The sequence below is a fragment of the Colletes gigas genome, unplaced genomic scaffold (assembly GCF_013123115.1).
Source record: "Colletes gigas isolate AHSC1104 unplaced genomic scaffold, ASM1312311v1 Colletes_gigas_Sc00001, whole genome shotgun sequence".
Taxonomy (NCBI): domain Eukaryota; kingdom Metazoa; phylum Arthropoda; class Insecta; order Hymenoptera; family Colletidae; genus Colletes; species Colletes gigas.
The window spans coordinates 12,948,611-12,968,124 of NW_025106630.1; the positions used below are offsets into that span (position 1 = coordinate 12,948,611).

Sequence of the window (19,514 nt, forward strand, 5' to 3'; positions counted from 1 at the left end):
ACGATAAAGAAATTAACCGGTAGAAAATTAATACGAACGAAGGAATCGCGTGTAACGCTCACACTCCCTCGAAACTCGTGGATTACGGACGGCGAAACGGGGCTAGCTAGGCGAGTTCATTATTCAGGGGGCTAAATACTTTTATTAGAATTTTAGATTTATATTGGTAGAAAAGAACCAAGAAGCAGAACAGTCTCGTTGAATGCTGAATACTGCACCGCTAACGAATACGCGTCTTTCTATTATAGCGATTCGAAGATAAGTGTAAAGATATCGACGAGACAGAAACAGGAAAGAAGAACGGAATAGAGGGAAAATTGAAAGGAACGAGAAGAAAGAAATTAGGTGGAGCTCCGCGGCCGCAAAGATAAAATGCGGGTTTCTCGACAAGTTAATTGCGTCGGAACGAGCTAATGTACTGGATGCACATTATCCATAATTTACACGTACCTCGCGCTACCGCGAGGTTAACTGATGTAAATGCTTGGTTATAATTTTCGCCTCGCCACGCCTTGAAAGATCATGTTTATTAATAGGTTTGTGCCGACTGTTTATCCCTTTCGAAACTAGAAACGACCAGAAAAATGCATCGCTGTAACTTTACGTTTAAATTACCTTGAAAATACAGATTAAAAAATACTCGAGCAACATAAACGATTAACGATTCGAGCATCGAGGACTCTGAATCTGTTGATCCGGAGCCTCGAGGTGAGAAAATGTCTCGGGTATGTCTCGGTCGTTTCTTCAACGCGAGAATCGACAACACGTAAATTCTTTACGCGATCGATCATCGTTGATCGAAAATTAAACGATATAGAAAATAAGAAAATTGAAAAGAAATGAAAGCTTTTGAAATCCCGAGGTACGCGACGAGCCGCGAGAGCGAGTCAGCCGATTGTCAATTAAGAGCGAAAGCCGTTGTTATTTTAGCAGAATTGGAAAATCGATCGAAACCGGAGTCTGACACCACGTTCGCCGTCGACAACCCCTATTATAATAATGTGACACTTTGTCACGTTTTATTTTTACGCGTACCAAGAATCGAAGGTGACCGATACCGCCGATCCATCCCCGATAATGGCGATAAAAGTTGTTCCGTCCGTATCGTTCGGTTGTAAAAGTTTCGGGGCACCTGGGCTCGAAAAGCAGTTTCGCCGATGCGAAACGCGACCTACTTGGCGACAAATCGCAATAATCTGATTCTCGATGGATGAATTTAACGGACCAAGTAGTTGTAGGGCAAATGGATCCGTATCTCTCTATTGTTGTAAACGTGGACGCGTACGGGAATTATTCTATTAAAAATCGTTTCGAATCGCGCGAGGCTACAACGTGTTAATTGTTCGGTTCGCGATCGGTGGACACGCAAGTACGCGATGATGATAAAGCGACCACCACGGTGTGCCTCGGTACACGTAACTCTCCGCCATGCCAAGCTAAAATACACCTGCACGCTATGCTTTATCGCATACCTCTTCTCGACGACCAAGGAACGCCGACTATGTTTTATGCTCCGCCACAGATGTTGCACACGCGCGTACCGGAATGCGATCTGAAATTCGACGATGTTTCCATCTAGTCCCAAGGGATGAAAAACATGCTTCGTTTATTCCGAATCCTTTACATCGCAACGATCTTAAATATGAGAGATAAACGTTATCCACGCAAACTGTAAAGACACACAGTAGCCACGAAGCGTGCGTTCATCGTCTACAATTGCTGCAACGAATCTGAGACATGTTTTACGGTTCCGAGTACGCGTCGCGCTTGAAAACTGCACGTACATGGTACGTGCACACCTTTCACAGAGGCGTACTTCGGGATTCTGTAAATAAGAACGGACCAAACTCGGATCGATCGACCTCTCGATAGTGAAATATGAAACGGTGTTACGCCTCAACGATCTACGTGTTCCTCGACGCACCGTGCTCTCCTCCCTATTAAACATGTATGTATAGACGACGATTTATAGACTATTTGAAAGGAATAAAGCACTTTGTTCGCGACGCAAAATTTTATTCGTTTCTATATCTTCTTGGCATCGTTTCGAAACCAAAGTTCACGCTGCTACTTGCAATTAAAAAGAAAAGAAAATAAAAGCGTTAGGACGTTCAATTCGGTTGATCCGTTTGCACGGGAACAGAAAAGATGCACGAAGGGCGTTGGATATATTTTCCACAGGGATACGCACCTGCCTATGTGAATCGCCTGCGGTGGTTTTGCCCCGCGTCGTGTCGGAACGCTGAAAATACGTGTGTTTTCCTGGGACAAATCAATTCTCGATAGTCACCACCAGGCCGCACCGAGCTAAACTCATCCGGAAATGGAGGGCCTTCGCCGCGGCGATTTTCCGTCTCGATTGCACTCTGCCAAATGGAAATACCTCTTTCCTCCCTTGTCGCCGTTACCTTCTCCCTTTTCCCTTTTAGGTCACCGACACGAGACTGTATGCCTCTGCACGGCTACACACTGCCAACCGACCTACATCAATTTGCCTATGCGACATCAAAAACAGTGACGCACCAACAGTGCCTCGCTAGTTCTCCAATCGACGCATAATATATGTATTTTCATTTCTTTCGTTACGGTACTAGAATCGAAATCTTTTCCAACGTTCCCTGAAAATCTCCCTAAACACACGGCTGCTACCTTCACCCTACAGTTATATTTTTGTCACGATGAAACTTTCCTCGTTGAATCATTATTACACGATATTCAACGAGATATAACCATAGTTTTGGAAACAAAGGTAGTCTCAAGGGGCAAAGTTACCGATTCATCGAATACGAAATTACCGCATAATAGGTCGATGCACCGTCGAAAGCAAACAGGCTGCACCCTCTGTCGATGTTTTCGATCGATGCATCTGCTTGAAAATTGAAGTGCTTCTAATTACTCGCCGTAAAGTCTATCTTGGTGCAATAATCGTTCCAAATATAACTTTGAAATCTCTTCAGCCTATCGATGGATCGGTTTGCGGCTGATCGAACGATAGTTTCACAGTTTAAAATGATGATTAATAAAACTGAGAAAATCGCTACGATCGAGATTTTTATCAAAACAAGATACCTTCGTCGTATAGCGAGAAATTGTCAACAGACTTTGATACCACTATTGTACCAATTTCTGGCGAAACTTTTCAGCAATAAACAACAACCGATCGCTGTAACGAACTTAGGGGCATACGTGCACACGTATGCACGAAGCTATATTTTCACCTTTGCTCCCTACAATTTCGCAATTCCGTTCTAGCAAACCCATTTATATCGGCCTGTCGATATCCGGATCGTAGCTTCTAACCGCGCTTGCGATTAGAAAGGGAGAACCAGCGTCGTTACCGAATTCTCCATGTAGATAGACATTCTTGTCCCAGACGTCTGTGCCTGTTACAACAAGACCGTGCGGCGTCTGTATGTACGGAAGGATCGATCGTCTTCTTATTGGACACGATTCTCTCGCGTTCAACGAATCCACTTTGGACCTTTCCAAAAGGTTAAGGTAACAATTACCTTATAGCATAATAATCTAGTCTCGTAGATTTCGTATAGCTTTAAGGTTTTTTTTTTTTCTTTAATTACAATGATAAGGTATCTGTGTGTCGAACGTCCAAGACGTTCTGCTCGAAATCTGCGCCAAGTGGCCCGTTTAAATTTCATCCACGTCGTTCGTTTGTACTGTTCGCAAAACGGGATCGAGTCTCTTTGATTACTCCTGGGATTTCCGTGAATTCTGGATTTCACTACGCTATCTACCCCCGCGGTTCACTCATACTCGGCGATTTTTCATTTATTGTACAGTACGCTTTGATGTTACACGAGTTTCCAAGATCCCCAAGATATACGCGTCAAAGCGAAAACATGATTCAACATGAAGAAACAAAAAAAAAAAGAAATTAAGTAAATAGAATAGTTGTATTGAATACGTAGGCGCGTATACGTAGACATCGCGGTGCGTTTAATGCAAAAAGAGAGGCAAAGTGGTCGGGAAGAGTAGACAGGTAGGTACAAGTAGGGCGAGCACAAGTAGTATTCCGAGCCAGGTCGGACTACCTATTACCAGAACAAACGGGAAGACCAGCTTCCACTGGGAAGATAAGAAGCATCCGACGACGGGAATGAGGATGATAACGACTTCCATCCTAACCCCCTTGGTCCACACCATTCCCCCACTATCCGTACGAGCTAGTTTCGCTATTAGTCGAATAATCGGACTGTAAAACGCGCTTTCCTGCAATCCTATTCTTTCGACGATCGAACGTTATTAAGGTGAACGGTTACTATGAATCGAGAGAAACGGTAGCTTTCCTCGGTTCCGTTGCAAGCACGTAGTCAATAGTAATTAATCAAAACTACACGATATCGCCTTTATCGATGAAAAGAAAAGAATTTACAATTCTACTTTCGGGGGAAAAGTTTTAATCGTTCGCGTAGATGATTCTTCAAATAATGTTAAATCGAACCGTGTTTTATCGCGTCGCCGAATCATGAGAAAAACTATACCATTAATTTTCTATCGTTCGCTCATATTCGACCCCTTTAAGAAAAAGATAAGTATAAGCGACAACATTGAAGATGTAGGACACGCTATTAGGCGAGCAAACGAAGGCATCGGGTTCCAGCAGAACATAGAAAGCACTAAAGGGACGCTGTCAGCGAGTGTCCCGGATATTCTTAATCTCTCGCGACCCGAAAACAGTCGTCTCTCGACTCAACGACATTTTCTACGAACAACACACACACTTTTCCTTAAAACGTCCTGCAATTAGAATGATTAAAATGTCGTTCGATGGTTAACGTCGAGAAAGATCGTCGGGAACCGGAATGGAATCGCTGTTGGTGCGAAAAATTAAACTGCCGAGCAGAGTCGGCGAGATATCGAATCAAGATTCCGCTTCGAAGGAGGAAGTAGTAATTCGAAGAACGCGTAGGTAGAAACCCGATCCGGTGAAACAAGGGAAGAAGAACGGAACCGAAATACGGAAACAATTGACGAGGATCGAGGCCCTATCGACGACTGCGGGAAACCAAACAACAATCGGAAACCGTAACAACGGCAACCAAACACGCGCAAAAAGAATTTTCTAACGGATCGGAGAGCAGTTTAAACCGAAATGTTCCAAGCATTCGCGAATCCCAAGCTTCTATAAAATTTACTAAAACGCTCGTGCTCGCGCTCGTAACTCTATATTTTCAATACGGTTTTCAATAATAATTTTACAATACGGTTGTTTCAAACGTCTCCGTTTGGCCGTACGTCGGGTCCATGAATTTCGTGAAGAATGTTGTCGAGAGTAATCGTTCATTGGCCTACTTGCTCTCTACCTTCCACTCTCTCTTCTTACCTGGCTTGTTTCTCCGCGCAGAAGACACGGATGGAAAGGAACGGGTAAACTTCCATCGATATTGTTCTCGATTTTACTTTGGGCCGAGCCAGTCGACTTGGCTCGACGTTTCTGCCGTTTAATAAATAAATAACGAGACACCGAGCCGACGAGCTATTCGTTCGCGTCCCCTTAATGCGGTTCGAGCATCAAGCAAAGTGCTGCAACGAACGAGACCGTAAAAAATTTCTGCGCTAGAAATGTACGAATCTACCACTATGATCCGGAGATAGCAACAACTTAATTTCCTCCAGGTCGCGCGAGTAAACGCTCACAATTATTATAGTCCTCTCGACGCTCTCTGTACCATCGAAAAAGAGTAGGTACATACTTGAACGAATAAATCTTGACTCTTTTCTATCTCGTTCGAGTCAGAGCAACTCGATCAGAGACCAGACTCGAAACATCAATTACAGAGACAGTCGAGAAATTAATTTCATTATGGTGGGGTGTCGCGTCGATTTGGTAAAGGAAACCTTTGAGCTTTTTGCGCTGAGACCGTTCTTCTCTCAACGTTGAAAATGTCAATTTCCAACGTGAGTTTTGATCTTCGTTCTGCTCGAACTTTACAGTCCACGCCACCCCACGCCACCCTACGCCACCCTACGCCACCCTACGCCACGCGGCGGTTCCTCTTCGTGCTTAGACATCGAGGCGCTCGCGTTTCGAGCTAATCCCGCTTCAGAGAGCACGAGACGATAATTCCGAGCGTAGCTCGAGCACCGGAGACACGAAAACCTGATTTACACGAAATTACAAGTGGGAATAACGTTCCCGCTTGTGGGTAAGCGAGATAACTCGACCAAGGAACGTTTCACACAATTTTGCCAGTACCCGAAATCTATTAAACGGTATACAATTCCGACTCGATCGACAAGTTTTATTTCACAAGAGTTCATTTATTCGATGCTTCTTCCCGCGATGCTCCCGATTCATGCAGACGGTCGCCTTTTAATTTTTACCGACATCCCCATAGAAATATTATCGTGGCTTGATGGACAGTAGTGGCGGAGTTTGGCTGACGGGAGACTGGCTAATCAATCAGTGTCATCGACATGCTGGAATTACTGACGAATGTCGGCAGAAGAGTAGAGAGGAGAGTGTGGGCCGTGTACTTAGATGGGTGTATATGCGTTTAATGTCGATAAAACCATTCAACAATCGCAGAGATTATTTTTTGGCTCGAACGTGTTAGCCTTACTTTCGTGCGTCGCGCAGCTTGTGGCTGAATAAAGTTCTGATACATTGGTCCGGCCACCGGCCAATTGGCCGAGCCGAGCCGATCCATTATCGGGAAACTCTCCTTTCGGACGCGGCCTTGTGAAAGGGCACGATAAAACCCTTTTGCCGACACACGGAAAATAGGGTTTTAGCTTTGCGACGGCCAGAAAACGTTGCCCCGTTGAATTCCATCGGAGAGGCCGGTACCGGGATTCGATTTCGCCGTTGAAATCAGCTTTTATAGTCTGAAAGCAGCGCCTACCAGGCGACCTGCTACAATCTACAAATCGAACCGAGTTCCTCGTGTTTTCAGAACCACGACGATATCGTTTCTCACCATCGCTTCACGGTAACTCTGTCGATTTTTATCCTTTTTACGAGTCGTTCGCCGGTCGAACGAACCGGTACATTTAACAGACGGCGAATCGAGAATTTCCCATATTTGAAACTTATGTAGATTCTAAGGATTACCAAGGATACCAAGTATTGTCTGTGGGGTGGAAAGGTTTAAATCTGATACACCGACGATGCTTCCCGTCACGAATCTACCGATGTCCCTAGTTGAAAATTACCAAGCTTCGTTTCCTTTAACGTGCAACTTTATTACCAAAAGACTATACCAAAGACAAAAACGAAACAATAAGGATATTGAATGTCGACGGAGCGAAACTTTTAATTCTGCACGAGTTCCGATAATTCCATAAATTCCTCTGCACGTCGGCCTCGAAACAGGTGTGGTTTCACGGTTTTCTTTTTCTGCGTGTCGGAACAATCGCGGAACGCGACCCTCCTGAAATTCTTATGCGCGTTGGGAAGCCAAAAGGTGGCTTAATGAATATTGGAATATCTCGTTGCGACCCGCGTGGATAGCAGCTGGCCGTGAGTGCCGGGAATACATTCATTCGGGACGAGCCCCATCATTTATTCGTTATTCTTTGAAAAAAAGCTACCAACGTAGTTGCACAACTTTGTAATTAAGTAATTAAATAATTTTCTTAACTAGAAAATAATCCATAAAACGGACCTGAAGATACTATTAGGTTTCAAAAGACGTTGTTGTGGGATCTTGCTCCTGTTCCCGTCACTCGTGACCAATGCCAACTCGTGGTCGGTTAATTCGGCAAAGAGTAAGAGGAAAAAATAAGACGGACGACTGTCTGACGTTTCTCTCGTTACACGGGGCAACGAAGGATCCCAAGTACAGATTTGTGTACATTCGTTGCACAAGAGAGACACGCACGTAGTGAATGAAAGGGAGTTGAAACGATGGAGGAGGTTTTCCGCGAATCGATAACGAGAACGGAGCCTCCGGAGCACTCCGAAGAGTCGGCTGGCTTCGCAGCCAGCCAGCCAGCCAGGAAGGAAGGAAGGAAGGAAGGAAGGAAGGAAGGAAGGAAGGAAGGAAGGAATGAATGAATGAAGAAAGGAAGAAAGGTAGGAAAGGACGATACCGAGCCGAGCTGAACCGAACTGAGCCGAGCCGGGCAGAGCTGGCAGAAAGACGAGGAAGGAAGAATGCAAAAAGTCGAAAGAAGCGAGGCCGGATGAGCACGTAAGTACGCAGAGTTTCTATACGTGACACGCTGTATCGGTATGTAGATGTGTATTGTACGCTTGTAGGGTTGCTTTCAAGGAGGTCGCTGGATAGAAACAGGTATAAAGAAGAGAGAAACTACCGGAGCCTCGGAGGCTGCCAAGGTCGAACCATCAAAGATGGTCCCGCGTTAAAAGGGTTCCTTTCAATTTTTAGAAAAGCTCCGCGCGTCTTGTTGTTCCGCCGACACCTAGCTGATGCATACGTAATATTTCCATGTACTTTAGTCATCTTTTTTTGGTTGCTTTGTCGCGACGACACAACAGATACACGTGCTGCCTCCGTTTTCGCGACGCTCCAAACGAGAACCCTCGTTTGTCGTTTCTGATTCATTTATTGCACGCAACGAGTATGAAAAAAATTCACGTACTCTAATGCATCTCTTTCAAATGACTCGACAGTGTATTACTATGAATGCGTTCACGTGCCTCGAATTCTCATCGACAAAGTGCGATCGTTGATTCTTTGTTTTTTATTTTTTATTGCGATTAAACGAAAAGACACCCTCTATGAAACATCCAACCCCAATTTTCAAGTTGTTTGAAAATCGAACGATGCTCGTTTCGCAACGACGATCGCAGCGGACTCAGTAATTCAATTACAAAATGGTATTACAAGTTGTCGAAGCTTCTCTCTCTCTCTCTCTCTCTCTCTCTCCCGACCGGCGAACAAACGAATCCATAGAGCGAACCTTATTGGTTACGTAAACCAAGTAAGTAAATACCTGGAGAGGCTTCTCCTTGCTCCAGTGACAGAAGGGATTACCCTTTACGGGACCAAGATTCTCCCGTATGGCTGCCATTATCGTACGCTTTAATCGAATTCAAGCAACGGGCATTTCGTGTCAAACGTATCACCGATATCGTGCTTCTCCGAGCGTAACTGACCAACCCTAACCATTTCCAGCCGCAACGATTCTAGCCCTCTCCAACTCCTACTCGATATACATATACATATATCTTTCTCTCTGTGTTCCGAGTGCGTTGCATTTCCTCGATGACGTTTAATTAGCCGGCACGGCACGACACGACGTTTCAGAAACTCGAGAACGCGACAGTCTATCCCAGGGTCACGATTAAAATTTATTCCCAAAACGTCGGGGATGCATTTACAGTCTCCAAGGGAATGAAAAGTTTAATAACTTGATTAGTTCGGATTGAATTACCTCCTGTCACGATTCGGCTCGAATTTTAGACGCCACCCTCGTGTTAATAACGAAACGGAACGGGTAACGTTTCGTAAGAATTTAAGATGTAATCGAAAATCGTAAAGTAACAATCGAGATAGTCGTTTTTCGATCGATGACACGATAAGGGAATAGCCTATAAGCAATATTCAGTTGGTCCGAAAGTCGAAAGGAACAAATAGCGAAAGAAAAACGGCCAGGTACGGTTGAGAATGGAATATAACGTGTAGCTCGTGTCGCGATAATTAATCGCGCGATAAATAACTATTTTTCTCGGCATCGTTCAGCGAGACGCCCCACCCCCTCGGTTCGCGTAATTGCTTCTTACACCAAGACATTTTATAGCAATTTTGTACAGAAGCGTGACGCAATAAAGCTTCACCGCGTACCCGTTGTTTTCATTACGAACTCGCACAATCGAGGCGCTTTAATGGCAAACGCATCAACGTCACGAGAAATTATGTCGTACGATTAATCGAAAGGAACCGAAACTAACCTAAATTACCTTCTTGACAAAGGGAATGGACACAATGTCTGCTCGAATGAACGTTAAAAAATTCTCGACGTCGCAAACGTATGCGAGTTTGCCAAGATTCAACTTAATTTTCCCTTGGGTTTCGAGTATTTGCTGCGCCACAGGATAAATATACCGTCTTTAATCTGCTAAATTTTGCGAACAGTGTAATCTGCGCACAGCGTTCGGGACATTCGCGGGGCTGTTTGCCGAAGAAAATCTAGAAAATCAACAGAAGACAATTAATTAGCTCGAACGAACTGGCTGGTGTGCCTACGTTTACGTCTGAATTTAAGCACGAATAAATGCATTACGTATCCTTCTCGTCGACGACTTACATATGTATATTGTTACGAACGATGATATCGATGAAAGAACATGGTGCAAAGAACTCACGGTACGCAGATAATATCCGAGAGCGGCAGAAGCTCGCAGCAGGGAAAACTCCAAAGACACTCACCTGAAACAGGAAATTGAAGCAAGTCATTGTTAGTTCGGAATCCCTTCTGACTAGTCTTCCGGCTCTAACTTATTAAAGAAACTTAAGGGAGCTTCGTTAACTGGTTAAATTTCAACGTGCTAATTACGTAGCCGCGCCCTTCTAACGACACTTGACCAACTAATTATACATATTTGAACGGTTTTACGAAGATAATGAATTCCCAAATTGCGGAACTTGAGCGGATAAATTTCGTTGCGATTACCAAGTGGAAAAACAAAACCGGAAAATATTGCAATCCCTTAAAATGTTTAGAGTCGATTATTGTTTGGAAATTTAAATAACTTTGGATAACAAGTATGAAGAATAAAAGTACGTACCAGAGGATTCGCGATTTAAACGTAACTAAGTACAACACTGATAGTTGGCTAGGTTTCGCGTTAACGAAGCCTCGATGTAGGATCGGCGCGGTCGTCGCGAGTCGGCGCGAGGCGGCAAAGTAAGCGAACGGATAAACAAACTCGGCTCGAAGCGCGAGCTCGTGCGAGCCAATGAGAACGCAGAGGTAAACCGGCACACGTAGCGTCCAGGATAATTCGGGCCCCGGTGAATGCAACCGTATTGTAAGTGCGCTCAGAACGTGCCACGAATTCCTGCAATTCTAGATGTACGCGTTGCACCGGCGAACAAACAATCGGAATTCGTTGTGTTAAGGCGGTCCCTGGTTCTGGCTAATGTGTTTACAGATCCGGCAATTGTAAACTAAAACCACGAAGAGAGTGCAACTGCACCTGCAGCCAGGACCTTGCTACTCCCCTGTTGCGCGTTTATACGGTGAACGCGATTGCAAGCCTCGGTATTACGACCCTCCTGCTCGCTTTAAATTCTTCATCGAGCTAGCTGGATTCACTCCTTGCAGCGTAAAGCAGATTCGTTTGCTAGTTCGAATCGGATAGTTGGCCCGTTGAAACTGCGACACGCGAAACGAGTCCGAATCTTATTTAATCGAGTCGCTCGACGAAACGCATCGAACTAAGTAAAACGTTTTATCGATAATAAACCATACACACGCCTTGAGATTCTTCTTTGAAAGATTGAATCCAGAGTGTCTCGCGTGACGCAGAAAAATTCTCCTTCCATGTACGAGGAAGAATATGTAGGCCAGATCTGTCTACTCCTTTTTCCCCTGTTCCTTTGTAACGTAAAATGCACTGAATCCGTGTCCATGTTCCTGGTACAACAATGGAGATGCACCGCGTTCGTAAAAGTGCATCGCACCTCGACACACAATGCGGGTCTGTGTGTACACGAAACGCGGTAGAACGTCCGTTTGCTAGAGTACACGCGACTGTACAATGCCGCAAGGTGATTCGGGTTAACGATGCCGAACGACAATCTACATGCCTTTTAGAAACAAATACATACTTGGCTTTGCGATCGTTAATCGTGCTCCTTGAAATTAACGCTTACATCGCTCGCTAGTCCCGAAAATCTATAACGTTAATAATAATAATAATGATAACAACATCGCTTTATGAACGGGCTAGTTGACACCGTATAGTATAGATAATTAAACGAACGAATACCACGATAAGCCGAATTCGAGCTTACGGCGCGGCACGGTGCGACTTTGCTTCAAGACACCCACAAACGACTTTGGTATCGTAATTAATCATTCGGTGCGGGGCGGGGTGGTCAGGTTCATTCGTTTTCTTATCTTGCGATTAATAATGAAAGAGTCGAGCCCGTGAAGCGTGCTCGAGCCGTAACACGGGAATGGCTCCGTCCCGCGATTCTCTCGCTGCGGCAGATCGCGCTACACCGCGGCGACTGCTTGTCAGCAATCATAAAGCACGATCGATTCGAAGCATGCGAGAATTAACGCGCCTCGACTAATGAAGGACAGCTTAACGAGGCTCTGGAATGCACAGAGCCGAAGAATTAATGAGCCAACGAGATGGGACAATTATGCCAACAGCTCCCTCCCCGGTAATTGGGTAAAAATTAGGTGAAACTTGAAGCGTGCACGTCGCTCTGCGCGCAATGTATGCGGAAAGTTTCCAGGCGTGTTGGAAACGTTTTTCGTCCGTTCCTCGCGGAAACTTTTCTTACTTGCTCCGGACGACGCGCGCGACGGCGACGTTGTACCGCGTCGCGTTGTCCAAGTAGCAACTCTTACCGACACGCATTCGAAAATAGGATGTAATCTTAACGATGCTTTCCTTCTGTTATATTACAAGCCGGTGAAGATAAAATCGTCACATTTTATCACCGAGAAATTCGTTCAGTTTCTTCAGATTTCACGGTACTCGTACTAAACGAGCTCTGTTTAATCTTCTCGGCACATTTCGAGAAAAAACTCGAACGCGAGTGCATGTTCGAAACACGCGTGCCATTATTGGAAAAGTTCGAACACCGTAGGTATGGTATATGGTAGGTATATTCAAGGTACGCAGAGAATCGCGCGCTTGCACCCAGACTCTCGAGCAGCCTTTGTGCATTTTGATGCTACGCGACTTACTGTCCCGTTGCGCATCCGAGTTCGCACTGTTTCAGACTCGACCGAGTGGTTAATGGCCACAACAATTCCAAATTGCAGTTGAAGGGAGAGTCCATGAACCGGTATCGTTGCCGCTAATGCACTCTGTTGCCCCTAACAGACTATTCGTCGCATTCGTCTTTACCGCGCACGCGAGGCTTCAAATCGGTATACAAGTTGAAGCAATTTTTTACCAAATCGTCACGAATATGTGTATTCGCGATGATTTGTTTTATCATAATCTATTTATAAAATGGCTAAACATCTCATTCGTCCATCAAAATTTGCTTCGATCGTTGTAGAACGCGCGTGTTTTCGAAGCATCGGTCTGGTTACTTTGACACCGCCTTCGCTTCTGTAATCGTATACGCTTCCAGTCACGAGCTAACGAGTTAAATTCAAGTTACGAGTAGCTTTACGTTACACGTGGCTCACTCTTAGAGCAGCTTCGTCTCATTAAATTTACCAATAAAATTACCCGCGTCCTTCGGACGATGCTCGCTCGGGTCTCGTACATTCTCCGCTGCACATGATTGCATCATTTGCATAATATATCCATATATTGTAATAGTAAACGTATGTAATATTACTTATTTATAGAACGCACTGCTACGTCTTGGAACGTAAAATTATGTCACGTCCTGGACGTATCGAACGTATCGAGCGTATTGTTAATTTTTTATTTTCAAGTGACAAAATTAGATCCGTCGCGTCGCGTTGGTTTGCTTAAAAGAAGCGCGATTGAGCGCGATCGACTTGAAATTATCCGAGTACATAAATGTAAACGAAATTTAGATTTTCCCTTCCGTTTGCAAAATCGTATCTTTTTTATCCGATATGTGTAATTTTGTGCCTTCTACCGTATGCAACGAACAACCGTAATTCGAAACCATGTTTCGAGCTGCAAGAGCCCCGGTTTTACATCGATACTCGTCGTATCGACAAATCCACTGTAAAGTTATCGATACACCGCAGCTACCAGTTTTCCATTAATCTGTTCCTCGGTTACGCGCCGCGAAATTCTGCCAATTGCCCGTAATTGGCGCTATTATGGCTGAAACCGAGCGAGCGAACATACGATGAACAACAGGATTTTCTACTCGCAGCGTCCAACTCGTTCACACGAAAGAGGTGTGCGGTATTCATTTAACATCGTATTCGATATGTAGTTCGATGTCCCGTGAAAGAGTATAACGAATCTGTCACCACCTATCGAAACATATCCCGCGAAAGGTGATAATACGGTAGTTTGTAATAAAGATAGAAAACGGAAAGTCGATGAAGGATATTTTAAAAGCATAAGAACGAAGGAATTTCTTAAGTCTTGGTTAGAGATTCGAGACAGGGTAACGGTATAAAATCGTATCGTCGAAAACGAAACGAACAAGAAGGGGCGAGTCGAGGTGAGTCGAGGTGAGTCGAGGTGAGTCGAGGTGAGTCGAGGCGAGTCGAGGCGAACAAGGCCTTGTTTAAGTGGTCGATACGTCGAAGCTTCGTGGGAGATCGTAAGGAAAGGAGGCACGGCAAGCGGTCGATTACACGTGATTGCCGACGGCGGTGCGTGCTGCCGGCCAAGCTGCATCTGCATAAACACGATGTCGTTCTCAAGGTTCGGCCAGAAATTCCAACTCGGTTATTTTGCCAGGGGGAGTGGCACGAGCGTATCGATTTTCCGCGCACACCTCGCGCGAACAGCCAAGAGCCGTAAACGGAAAATACTGCCATGCCCCGGTACCGTCCAGAAATTAAACCTCGCTTCCCGACGCACTCTAAACACGCATCTCGCTCTCGCCTCCGATTACTAAATTAACTTAATAAGCGCGCGTTAATCCCGTTATCGATGCGCATTTCGTTCCTCGTCAATCGAGCCTACACAACTAACTATGTATGTATCTATGTAAGTACCTACAGATTGCCACAAGGACGCGATTATTTGGCATGTTGCGGTCTCGAGAAAAGATCGTTTTCAAGCTCTCTTCGACTAATTTTATTGATCCTGTAAATGTTGTATCTGCCAAGACGAATCTGTGGAAATACGAGTGCCTCGTGTTCCCGATTTTCCATGAAGTGAGATTATTTCGCAAACAACTTGTCGACATTTTCTTCCAACGCGGACAAATGGGCGTAAAAATACAACAAGTAAACTGTACCTTGTGGTTTTTTAAACGTCGATCGAGTCGAGAATCGTTATTCCGTAGTCCGTAAGTTTCGACAGATATTTACGGTTCGTTCAACGATTATCGCGAATCGGGCTGTCGTAACTTGAACGAATTCCCGAGTTCGTGAGGTCGAGAACGCGTTATTTATTCTCCTCTAGTAATCTGCACCGTCGTCGGGATCGACTTTCGAGCGAAAACATTTACCAATCGTACTCGTAGCGCCGCGCCGTGTCGAGAGAGGATGCGTTTGAAACTACGTATACATGTACCTAGGTTCGTAACGAGGCGTCGACGTCGAGCAAGCAAAGAGTTGGAGGATGAAATTGAAATTGAAACTTGGACCTTTTTCAGAGCGCCAAACACGAATCGTATGCACCCTACTTAGGGAATCTCTAATTAAGAACTCTGTACGTAATTCATTTTCGAAAGTACTTTTCCAAACGACAGACAGACTGTAATCGATACAAGTAGTCGTATTCTTTTTGAAGAAATGGAAAGGTTATATGTGTACCAGGACTATAGTTATGGGGACCAAAACCGATATACGTATTCTCGCTGCGTGTGTCCACGAATGTGGTTTCCTTCCGTGGTAAGGTCGTTCGATCGTGGTCCGTGCATAAAGGCACACGGTGGGGACGATGGAACGGCCGACAAGTACATCGTCGGACTTACGGCGAGAAAGATCCGAAAGTTTCGAAATCGCCGACGGGCTGGAAGGAAAACGAGGCAGAAAAGTAGGGGTGGTTGGAGAAGAGGACAAGGGCTGAACACGAACGACCGGTGGATGAAAGAAGACAGAAGGGAATCGAACATCCTCGTCGTCGAAGCGAATGCGTCCGATGAAAAAGTCGTGTCGGTGGCGCCCGCCGGTCTGGCCAATATTTTACTATCCAACGTTACTAGCTAGTGTTCCGCGCGCGCCCCTATCCACCCCTATCCACCCACGCCGTACCACGCCTCGCCTCGCCACGCCGCGCCACGCCACCCCATTATCCGGCGCTTCTTGCTCGTGGCGTGGCCAATGCCGACGAAAGAGGAAACGGGAGAGACCAGAGCGACGGGGGATACAAGTTCGTGGAAAAAGGAGGAAATTGAAGGGAGATAGAAATGCGCCCGAGGGGCTGTGCTCGACCACGGTCGATGAATACGCCCCCAGGATCTTTTGGTTTCTTCGCGGAAAATCCCCGAGTCAGTCCGGCATTACTCCGATGATTCAGGATGCAGTGGTCAGGAACTTTGACGGTTCCTTTCGATCACTGGACTCGCGGTTTCCGTTTTCACGATACCAAGCAAGTAGCTTCTATCAGGGTTGGCGAACGGTAAAGGGCCAGTTACTGTTTTGCATAATAGAAGAAACCTGTCCGGTGTAGATGCGACGTTTTATCAAGTTAAAGGGAGGAATTGTAACCGATCTATCGAATACCAAGCTTCTAAAGATCAAGCTTCGACTCTATAAAACTGAATGTACCGTTAAACGCACAACAGAACTGGTTGCATAGCTAAAGAGTACGGTCTGAACGGGGTAAGCAAACGAGACACGGCACATCGTGGTCCGAGAATCCTTGAAACCGACGTGGGTGTTGAGAGAGATATTTACAGGTGCGCGTTGACGGACGCAGTCACGCCATTCTACGAACGCAACCTCGACACGGAGGAAACCGCACACATATCGCCTTCTACCTCCTATTTAATACACTCGGTCTAGTCGTCTACCACGTTACAATTTTATCGTTGGATTATATTTCCTAACGAGCACGCCGGTCCTTTTATGCCCTCTTTACGCACCGTCCTGTCACGCGACAACCTCTTCAAACGGCTACACTCCGCTTTTTAACAAACCGGTCGTTATATTCTCGAGAATGTTTACTAATCTTCTCGCGTCCAAACCCCGTTGCTACAGAGAATCGTCTTCTCCTATATTCACTGTACAACTGATGTAAATACCCCTGTCGTATGAAATAACGTTTACCCGATCCGATGGAACGAAACGAATCACGTTTTCAACGGTGCTTTTCTTTAGTCGGCCTGACCGAACAGTAATTGACTACTCGCACGACCACCGACCATGGCACAGGAGGCGAGGGACCCGAACAAAGCAAAGACAGAGAACAATAAGCACTCGAACCGGATAAAGTGTATCGTTAGAGTATTACTCGTGCCTTATCTTCTTGTTCATCGATACCCGTAACAAATCGACACCTTTATTTCCAGTCGCCAACCGGAGAACTAAAGCGGTTGCCGTATTTGGAAAATGGGAAAGCTATCGGCGGCTGCATGACGAAGCGAATCAGTTTCCAAGACAGAAATACCACAAATTATTCTATACATATTTCTTGGTTTTGATACCAAATATCGAGAACCACGTCAACGATACATTTTAAATCAAAGAGCAAACGAACAAACGAACAATTGGCGAAAACATAATTTCGATGTCATGATTGTGGGATCGTGTTCTCCATACCTTTGAACAGTTTCACCCGACTATAAACAATAAGCTCGCAAAACTATCGACGAACACGATTCCAATGTGAACGGATGTGACACGACGAGAGTTGGCAAATGTTGGCAAAGGTGTTGCTCGACATTCCCCACCACCTGCAGCGTTCGAGCCGATTTGCTCCACCTGACTTTGCTGCATTGCACCAGAACGCAACCTGTGGTATTTCATAAACAACGATCTTTGGCTGCGTGACGAGAAACGGACGAGTTTATGGCTCTCCGGATCGGTCCGGTCCGTTTCGTTTCGTTTCGTCGCAGGAAAATGCAACATTTTTTATTCTACAACCGTCCCTCCTTTGAGCAAACATTCTATTCTGCGTACATACGCGGAGAGATTTCATAAATAGTCTCAACATTTTCTGACCAAGTAAAGCAAAGTTAAGCCAACGTCGCGTAGAATATCGTTAATGGAAAACCACGGCAGAGATATTCAACGCGACTCGAGCTATATTCTTTCTACTGGCAATTACCGCCGCGAACCAACTAGAATTTTATAGAAATGAAATTTCCTACGACGAGATTTCGCTCGACGTATTCGCGCCACTTTATTTCCCGCTAAGAGGTTTATAAAGGCTTCCTAGACAAGAGCGTGCGAGTAGTTCACTGCTGCTGCGGTTCCTATGCAATAAATTTTAACTTATAAACACGTGGTAGGTAACCGACCCATAAAGAGTGCATTCGCATTTTCAGAGATTGCACGCTCGCCACCAAGCACGGCAACGATTTTTTCGATAAACCGTATCGAGTCCCAACAAGATCTTAACGGCCGTTTCGGTTGGAAAAAATCACGAGCCACGAATTACGTCACCGCGAGTGTTAGCATATTTCTTGCTTACTTTTTCCAAGATAATGTTAATACAATTAATATCGTTAAATAGTAATTATTTCAAGGAATAACGATGCAATAATGGAGAGCAGAAATATGTACCACATCGGTCGAAACAGCTACAGTCGACTCGATATGTACAAGTGAAAAGACCGACCGAGACAGTATACACGCTCGTTCACCTTTACGGCACTGGGTCACAGTGTTCTCCGAACGATCGATAGAGAATTCTTTTCCATTACGCCAGGGATGTATATCTATAAGGCGTATCCAGCGAAAGCGACCGATTCGCGGCAAGACTGTGGCTCGATTATTGAAATTACAAAACGACCGAGTAGCACGATCTACGATAATGTGATGTCGCTTACGTCGCGTCGTTTTACAGCGTGGCCGTAAAGTTAGACCTCTTGCCACCCGTACACTTCTTTGGATAATAAAACACCTGTATGCGGATGTTACGCGATTGCGCGTTTCGATGTTGCTTCTTCGACCGATGATGATTTCGCTTCGTTTCGAGTCTGATTCTACGCGAAACACGAAACGCGACACGCTCTCTCTCGATCCTTTTCAGCCACAGTTTCCTTTCAAAATCAAAGGACCAAGACCTTTTTACAAATATGATAATGGTTATCGAATCAAACGATTCTTCGAGTATATCGAGAAAAACAGAGTTATCGTTTCTGGCCTCTGACTGTACAGCGTGCAGCGAGAGTGATCGATTTTCAGCAACAATTCCATGGCACTCTGTATCATTTCGCGGTCGCGATAACAACGTTACAATTACCGAGCAAACAATAGCTACACACTCAAGCACGGGGGGGTATGTGCGTTCAACCTTTCAAGATATATAGAAGACTACGAACGATCGAGAACGAAATGAAAGAGCAACTCTCCTAAACAAATCGAAAATTTCAACGACCTGAAAACGGTCTCTCTTAATTTAGATACTCTGATAGGCCACGCTGTGCGCAGTATGCTGTCGCATTTTCGTCAAACTATGCTTCGTTTCCAGAAACCGATGGCAAATTAACAAGGGAACTAGGTGGAAAGAACAACGATAAGAAAGAAGAACGTAATGATTGAACGACAGAAGGAAAAGTTATCGATAAAAGGTTCGACGACACCGGTCTCCCGAGTGTAAAGGGCGGAACAACGCG

General features: G+C 45.1%; 1 protein-coding gene across 6 annotated transcripts in view; it reads right to left on the minus strand.

The window, feature by feature from the left end:
* Positions 1-19,514, minus strand: part of LOC122397741 (proteoglycan Cow) — a 42,188-nt gene that overhangs the window by 20,466 nt on the left and 2,208 nt on the right. Inside the window, exons 1-2 of one of the 6 annotated variants that reach the window (XM_043397127.1) lie at positions 10,715-10,899; positions 10,292-10,355 (exon numbers count right to left, since the gene is read on the minus strand). The exons of 1 other annotated variant lie outside the window; for it this stretch is intronic. The gene's annotated coding sequence lies outside the window, so the exon portion shown is untranslated. Of the gene's footprint in view, positions 1-1,472; positions 1,636-2,191; positions 2,930-10,291; positions 10,356-10,714; positions 10,900-19,514 lie in introns of those variants that run through there. 4 more of the 6 variants (XM_043397136.1, XM_043397144.1, XM_043397153.1 and 1 more) reach the window with 4 other exon arrangements.